The sequence below is a fragment of the Panulirus ornatus genome, chromosome 58 (assembly GCF_036320965.1).
Source record: "Panulirus ornatus isolate Po-2019 chromosome 58, ASM3632096v1, whole genome shotgun sequence".
NCBI lineage: Eukaryota > Metazoa > Arthropoda > Malacostraca > Decapoda > Palinuridae > Panulirus > Panulirus ornatus.
In genome coordinates, this window is record NC_092281.1 from 39,265,289 (window position 1) to 39,274,184 (window position 8,896).

Genomic DNA, 8,896 nt, shown 5'->3' on the forward strand with positions numbered 1-8,896 from the left:
TACAATATCTGGGAGTGTATGTAGGGTACAATATCTGGAAGTGTATATAGGGTACAATATCTGGGAGTGTATGTAGAGTACAATATCTGGGAGTGTATGTAGGGTATGATATCTGGGAGTGTATGTAGAGTACAATATCTGGGAGTGTATATAGGGTATGATACCTGGGAGTGTATGTAGGGTACAATATCTGGGAGTGTATTTAGGTTACAATATTTGGGAGTGTATGTAGGGTACAATATCTGGAAGTGTATATAGGGTATATTATCCTGGAGTGTATATAGGGTACAATATCTGGGAGTGTATGTAGGGTACAATACCTGGGAGTGTATGTAGAGTACAATATCTGGGAGTGTATGTACGGTATACTATCTGGGAGTGTATGTAGAGTACAATATCTGGGAGTGTATATAGGGTATATTATCCTGGAGTGTATATAGGGTACAATATCTGGGAGTGTATGTAGGGTACAATATCTGGAAGTGTATATAGGGTATATTATCCTGGAGTGTATATAGGGTATGATTTCTGGGAGTGTATGTACGGTATACTATCTGGGAGTGTATGTAGGGTATGATATCTGGGAGTGTATATAGGGTATATTATCCTGGAGTGTATATAGGGTATGATTTCTGGGAGTGTATGTAGGGTACAATACCTGGGAGTGTATGTAGAGTACAATATCTGGGAGTGTATGTAGGGTACAATACCTGGGAGTGTATGTACGGTATACTATCTGGGAGTGTATGTACGGTATACTATCTGGGAGTGTATTTAGGTTACAATATTTGGGAGTGTATGTAGGGTATGATATCTGGGAGTGTATGTAGGGTACAATACCTGGGAGTGTATGTAGGGTACAATACCTGGGAGTGTATGTAGGGTACTATACCTGGAGTGTATGTAGGGTACAATACCTGGGAGTGTATGTAGGGTACAATACCTGGGAGTGTATGTAGGGTACAATACCTGGGAGTGTATGTACGGTATACTATCTGGGAGTGTATGTACGGTATACTATCTGGGAGTGTATGTACGGTATACTATCTGGGAGTGTATGTAGAGTACAATATCTGGGAGTGTATGTAGGGTACAATACCTGGGAGTGTATGTAGAGTACAATATCTGGGAGTGTATGTAGAGTACAATATCTGGGAGTGTATGTACGGTATACTATCTGGGAGTGTATGTAGAGTACAATATCTGGGAGTGTATGTAGAGTACAATATCTGGGAGTGTATGTAGAGTACAATATCTGGGAGTGTATGTACGGTATACTATCTGGGAGTGTATGTACGGTATACTATCTGGGAGTGTATGTACGGTATACTATCTGGGAGTGTATATAGGGTATATTATCCTGGAGTGTATATAGGGTACAATATCTGGGAGTGTATGTAGAGTACAATATCTGGGAGTGTATATAGGGTATGATACCTGGGAGTGTATGTAGGGTACAATACCTGGGAGTGTATGTACGGTATACTATCTGGGAGTGTATGTACGGTATACTATCTGGGAGTGTATGTAGAGTACAATATCTGGGAGTGTATGTACGGTATACTATCTGGGAGTGTATATAGGGTATATTATCCTGGAGTGTATATAGGGTACAATATCTGGGAGTGTATGTAGAGTACAATATCTGGGAGTGTATGTAGAGTACAATATCTGGGAGTGTATGTACGGTATACTATCTGGGAGTGTATGTAGGGTACAATACCTGGGAGTGTATGTAGAGTACAATATCTGGGAGTGTATGTAGAGTACAATATCTGGGAGTGTATATAGGGTATATTATCCTGGAGTGTATATAGGGTACAATATCTGGGAGTGTATGTACGGTATACTATCTGGGAGTGTATATAGGGTATATTATCCTGGAGTGTATATAGGGTACAATATCTGGGAGTGTATGTACGGTATACTATCTGGGAGTGTATGTAGAGTACAATATCTGGGAGTGTATGTACGGTATACTATCTGGGAGTGTATGTAGGGTACAATACCTGGGAGTGTATGTACGGTATACTATCTGGGAGTGTATGTAGAGTACAATATCTGGGAGTGTATGTAGAGTACAATATCTGGGAGTGTATGTACGGTATACTATCTGGGAGTGTATGTAGAGTACAATATCTGGGAGTGTATATAGGGTACAATATCTGGGAGTGTATATAGGGTATATTATCCTGGAGTGTATATAGGGTACAATATCTGGGAGTGTATGTAGAGTACAATATCTGGGAGTGTATGTACGGTATACTATCTGGGAGTGTATGTAGAGTACAATATCTGGGAGTGTATATAGGGTATGATACCTGGGAGTGTATGTACGGTATACTATCTGGGAGTGTATGTAGAGTACAATATCTGGGAGTGTATGTACGGTATACTATCTGGGAGTGTATGTAGGGTACAATACCTGGGAGTGTATGTACGGTATACTATCTGGGAGTGTATGTACGGTATACTATCTGGGAGTGTATGTAGAGTACAATATCTGGGAGTGTATGTACGGTATACTATCTGGGAGTGTATGTACGGTATACTATCTGGGAGTGTATGTACGGTATACTATCTGGGAGTGTATGTAGAGTACAATATCTGGGAGTGTATGTAGAGTACAATATCTGGGAGTGTATGTAGAGTACAATATCTGGGAGTGTATGTAGAGTACAATATCTGGGAGTGTATGTAGAGTACAATATCTGGGAGTGTATATAGGGTATATTATCCTGGAGTGTATATAGGGTACAATATCTGGGAGTGTATGTACGGTATACTATCTGGGAGTGTATGTAGAGTACAATATCTGGGAGTGTATATAGGGTATGATACCTGGGAGTGTATGTACGGTATACTATCTGGGAGTGTATGTACGGTATACTATCTGGGAGTGTATGTAGAGTACAATATCTGGGAGTGTATGTAGAGTACAATATCTGGGAGTGTATGTAGAGTACAATATCTGGGAGTGTATATAGGGTATATTATCCTGGAGTGTATATAGGGTACAATATCTGGGAGTGTATGTACGGTATACTATCTGGGAGTGTATGTACGGTATACTATCTGGGAGTGTATGTAGAGTACAATATCTGGGAGTGTATGTACGGTATACTATCTGGGAGTGTATATAGGGTATATTATCCTGGAGTGTATATAGGGTACAATATCTGGGAGTGTATGTACGGTATACTATCTGGGAGTGTATGTAGGGTACAATACCTGGGAGTGTATGTACGGTATACTATCTGGGAGTGTATGTAGAGTACAATATCTGGGAGTGTATATAGGGTATATTATCCTGGAGTGTATATAGGGTATGATACCTGGGAGTGTATGTACGGTATACTATCTGGGAGTGTATGTACGGTATACTATCTGGGAGTGTATGTACGGTATACTATCTGGGAGTGTATGTACGGTATACTATCTGGGAGTGTATGTAGGGTACAATACCTGGGAGTGTATGTACGGTATACTATCTGGGAGTGTATATAGGGTATGATACCTGGGAGTGTATGTAGGGTACAATACCTGGGAGTGTATGTAGGGTACAATACCTGGGAGTGTATGTACGGTATACTATCTGGGAGTGTATATAGGGTATATTATCCTGGAGTGTATATAGGGTATGATACCTGGGAGTGTATGTAGAGTACAATATCTGGGAGTGTATGTAGGGTATGATATCTGGGAGTGTATGTAGGGTATGATATCTGGGAGTGTATGTAGGGTACAATATCTGGAAGTGTATATAGGGTACAATATCTGGGAGTGTATTTAGGTTACAATATTTGGGAGTGTATGTAGAGTACAATATCTGGGAGTGTATATAGGGTATGATTTCTGGGAGTGTATGTACGGTATACTATCTGGGAGTGTATATAGGGTATATTATCCTGGAGTGTATATAGGGTATGATACCTGGGAGTGTATGTACGGTATACTATCTGGGAGTGTATATAGGGTACAATATCTGGGAGTGTATATAGGGTACAATATCTGGGAGTGTATGTAGAGTACAATATCTGGGAGTGTATGTAGAGTACAATATCTGGGAGTGTATATAGGGTATGATACCTGGGAGTGTATGTAGAGTACAATATCTGGGAGTGTATGTAGAGTACAATATCTGGGAGTGTATTTAGGTTACAATATTTGGGAGTGTATGTAGGGTATATTCTCTGGGATTGTATATAGGGTATGATACCTGGGAGTGTATGTAGAGTACAATATCTGGGAGTGTATGTAGAGTACAATATCTGGGAGTGTATTTAGGTTACAATATTTGGGAGTGTATGTAGAGTACAATATCTGGGAGTGTATTTAGGTTACAATATTTGGGAGTGTATGTAGGGTACAATACCTGGGAGTGTATGTACGGTATACTATCTGGGAGTGTATGTAGAGTACAATATCTGGGAGTGTATGTACGGTATACTATCTGGGAGTGTATGTACGGTATACTATCTGGGAGTGTATGTACGGTATACTATCTGGGAGTGTATATAGGGTACAATATCTGGGAGTGTATTTAGGTTACAATATTTGGGAGTGTATGTAGAGTACAATATCTGGGAGTGTATATAGGGTATATTATCCTGGAGTGTATATAGGGTATGATTTCTGGGAGTGTATGTAGGGTACAATACCTGGGAGTGTATGTAGGGTACAATATCTGGAAGTGTATATAGGGTATATTATCCTGGAGTGTATATAGGGTACAATATCTGGAAGTGTATATAGGGTATGATACCTGGGAGTGTATGTAGAGTACAATATCTGGGAGTGTATGTAGGGTATGATTTTGGGAGTGTATGTAGGGTACAATATTTGGGAGTGTATGTAGAGTACAATATCTGGGAGTGTATGTAGAGTACAATATCTGGGAGTGTATATAGGGTATATTATCCTGGAGTGTATATAGGGTATGATTTCTGGGAGTGTATGTACGGTATACTATCTGGGAGTGTATATAGGGTATATTATCCTGGAGTGTATATAGGGTACAATATCTGGAAGTGTATATAGGGTATATTATCCTGGAGTGTATATAGGGTATATTATCCTGGAGTGTATATAGGGTATGATACCTGGGAGTGTATGTAGGGTATGATATCTGGGAGTGTATGTAGGGTACAATATCTGGGAGTGTATTTAGGTTACAATATTTGGGAGTGTATGTAGGGTACAATATCTGGAAGTGTATATAGGGTACAATATCTGGGAGTGTATGTAGGGTACAATACCTGGGAGTGTATGTAGAGTACAATATCTGGGAGTGTATGTACGGTATACTATCTGGGAGTGTATATAGGGTATGATACCTGGGAGTGTATGTACGGTATACTATCTGGGAGTGTATTTAGGTTACAATATTTGGGAGTGTATGTAGGGTATGATATCTGGGAGTGTATATAGGGTACAATATCTGGAAGTGTATATAGGGTACAATATCTGGAAGTGTATATAGGGTATGATACCTGGGAGTGTATGTACGGTATACTATCTGGGAGTGTATATAGGGTATATTATCCTGGAGTGTATATAGGGTATATTATCCTGGAGTGTATATAGGGTATGATTTCTGGGAGTGTATGTAGAGTACAATATCTGGGAGTGTATATAGGGTATATTATCCTGGAGTGTATATAGGGTATGATTTCTGGGAGTGTATGTACGGTATACTATCTGGGAGTGTATGTAGGGTACAATATCTGGAAGTGTATATAGGGTATGATACCTGGGAGTGTATGTAGGGTATGATATCTGGGAGTGTATGTAGGGTATGATTTTGGGAGTGTATGTAGGGTACAATATCTGGAAGTGTATATAGGGTACAATATCTGGAAGTGTATATAGGGTATGATTTCTGGGAGTGTATGTACGGTATACTATCTGGGAGTGTATATAGGGTACACTCATCTCCCAGCTAACCTCGCACGAGCACTCATCTCCCAGCTAGCCTCACACGAGTACTCACCTCCCAGCTAGCCTCACACGAGCACTCACCTCCCAGCTAACCTCACACGAGCACTCACCTCCCAGCTAACCTCACACGAGCACTCACCTCCCAGCTAGCCTCACGCGAGCACTCACCTCCGAGCTAGCCTCACATGAGCACTCATCTCCCACATTGGTTTCCCTAATCTTGCCAATTCTTCTATATTAACAATATAGATGCCACGCCACTTCGAGTTCAGTCACAAAATTTGCACCTTGAATTAATGTATTGAAAATGTTGTGTTGATAAAGCGGCGATCTGTCGCCCCACAGTTGCTATCAATGAAGTTCCAATTAACCCTTCTGGGGGCGAGTGCATTTTCAAGTCAGTGCAAGTGACTGCACACTATATAGGTTAAGAGTTGCTTGATCCCTCGCACATGTTACGAGGTAGACACACTATAATAATTAACTCCAAACAGTTGATCGACATGTTATCCTTTTATACTGGACGTTATCAATTCATTTACACATTGAGGGTTAACATTTTCGTTGCGTGGGGTTTCCCTTATGAAGAGTATAATCATGTAGCGACAGTCTGAGTAAAATCGTCTGGTGTTAGCTAGAGTAAAATACTGAAGTCACTTGCAGTGCCGCTCTTAGCACTCTCTTCCCACTTTTGTTGTTCTCCTTGCTACAGCCTTTATAACTGTAAGAGCCAAGTCTGTAAGCATTTCAAGAGCACTAATCAACTCTCCCTTTTTCACCTATTTTTGCTGTTTTGTCCTTAATTTTCTTTCTTTTTTTCACCCGACAATGGCCTCAGATTTGGGCAGGTTTGCCCGTGCTGTGTCGGTTACTGTAAAAAAAAAAAGTGACGTACGCTTGGGAAAGTTACTGAGATTGCACTAGTTGCATTTTGCACGCATTGTCTCCTATAAAGTAAAAAGTAAATTTGTTAAGCATTAGGCTGACTAAAAGTGTCACACACAGTTCATAGTATGCTCTGTATTACCTCGGGTAATTTCACTCGTATGAAATACCACTAAAAGTTTAAAATCGTAGCTCCAACTGGATAAGTATCCTTCAGGTTTTAATGAAAATGGTAAACCGTTTGATATATTAAAATGCTTGACGGCAGATGATTTTACTGATAACCGGGAACAATCCGCTTTAAGTAAGCGTTATCTATGTAATAAAATAGATGAGGTTATCAGCAGACAAGTATTTCCAATCATAATATTTGACGTGACGACGACTTCTTTATCCAGTTTTAGTTCTCGTAGATGTTTTGTTTATCATCCTGACTTAGACTCTAACTAGTAATCCTCACCTTTGCGTTTCCTTATGTTTGATATGTTGCCCAAGTTGATGGAAATGACGTCCAAAGGTGTGCAACATTATTATGTTTCTCTTACGAAAGGTCACATCTGAATGGCTCAGCGGTCATCAACATTAGGGCAGCATAGACGCAGTGGAAGAGTAAAATGGATCTACACGATGAATAATTAGGAATGATAGCCTTCCTGAACTGGTTGCATCATAATGTATGATTAATATAAACGTTTGACAGCCGTTTGCAGGAAATGATACAGATACCACGTAACCAACAAATTTAACAATATTCCACAAACATAAGTTGCAGAGTGACCGGCCTTCTGCGCCAACATTGTATTCCTGCTATGACTTGGCTAAATTATCACAATATTGGTTTATGATTTCTTATGGTGAGATTTACCTCAAAATATCGAGTCTTTAACCTATCATAGGTAGCTGCAGTTCACTGCTGGTTCTTCTTTGCATTTATCAATATGGTAGATACTGCAGAGGGGAAGTTTATTCATATGTAAATTTGAGTTGCTCCAAATATGACAAGCAGGTGTCAATAAAAACGTAAAGCATGTTTATTTTCATCACAAGTCAATTCTACCCACACTTATACATACAAACATACTCAAACATGTACGTATACTCTGCCATGCTCCCACGCTCACATTTCAGACCAGTCCAGCCTCCGCCCATCTCAGTTACTTCCCTCAGCAGTTCGGGAGCAGAAGCCACGTGCCTGAACACCATTTCAGGCTTCCTCCTCAGAATTTCCTACTCTTGGCGTGCAGCGCCAGCTAATCTGTACTGACTCCGACACATTAACAATATTTGCCCATATGTTCTAAATAGGATTGAGATCGCTTGCTTTGCTTGGCCATTCGGGGAGTTCATCATTCCTCTGATCTTGGAATCGGCGTCTGACGATCCCGGCCGTGTGTATGGGGCAGTTGTCCTGTAAAAAGATGATCCTTTCCGGGTAAGGTAGAGCGTGGGTCAGCACCGAGCAGAGGATGACTTCTTCAAGTATTTCTGTAAACATGTCTGCAGTGGAACGTCCCTCGGCGTCCACCAGTTCACCTACCCCGTGCAGGTACATCCAGTCCCTCATATTGGCAGTGACGTGACCACTCCTGGCCACCTCATGGATGTTGTTGAGCGCAAAACTGGGTCAATTTTTTATATTGATTGTTTTGTTATTCATTACACATCTATGATACATAAAAGAGAAAAACTATTACACCGACGGACAATAAGTAGGAGTGACATTTTTACTAGCATTCACTGCATGTTATGATGTTAACTTGTCCTGTAGCCAACAGGGATGTAGAGAAGGGTAGAAACAGGATTGAAAAGATAAGCATTGCAATATCTTTAAAAGCAAACTAATCTTAGTAACCAGACGCACTTCGTGGCGATAGAATGCGTACTTGATGATATAATATCCTAGTAGACGTAAGCAAAGGAATAAATGAACAATTGTGAAACCTCGTAGTATTTTGTAGTATCCGCAATATATATCCTACTAATTTAGTCTTATCTTTCGTTATTTCTGCTCTGCAGTGAGCTTTCCCAGGTGATGATGAACAGAAAGACTTTTCATCGCTCCAAAGGAGAC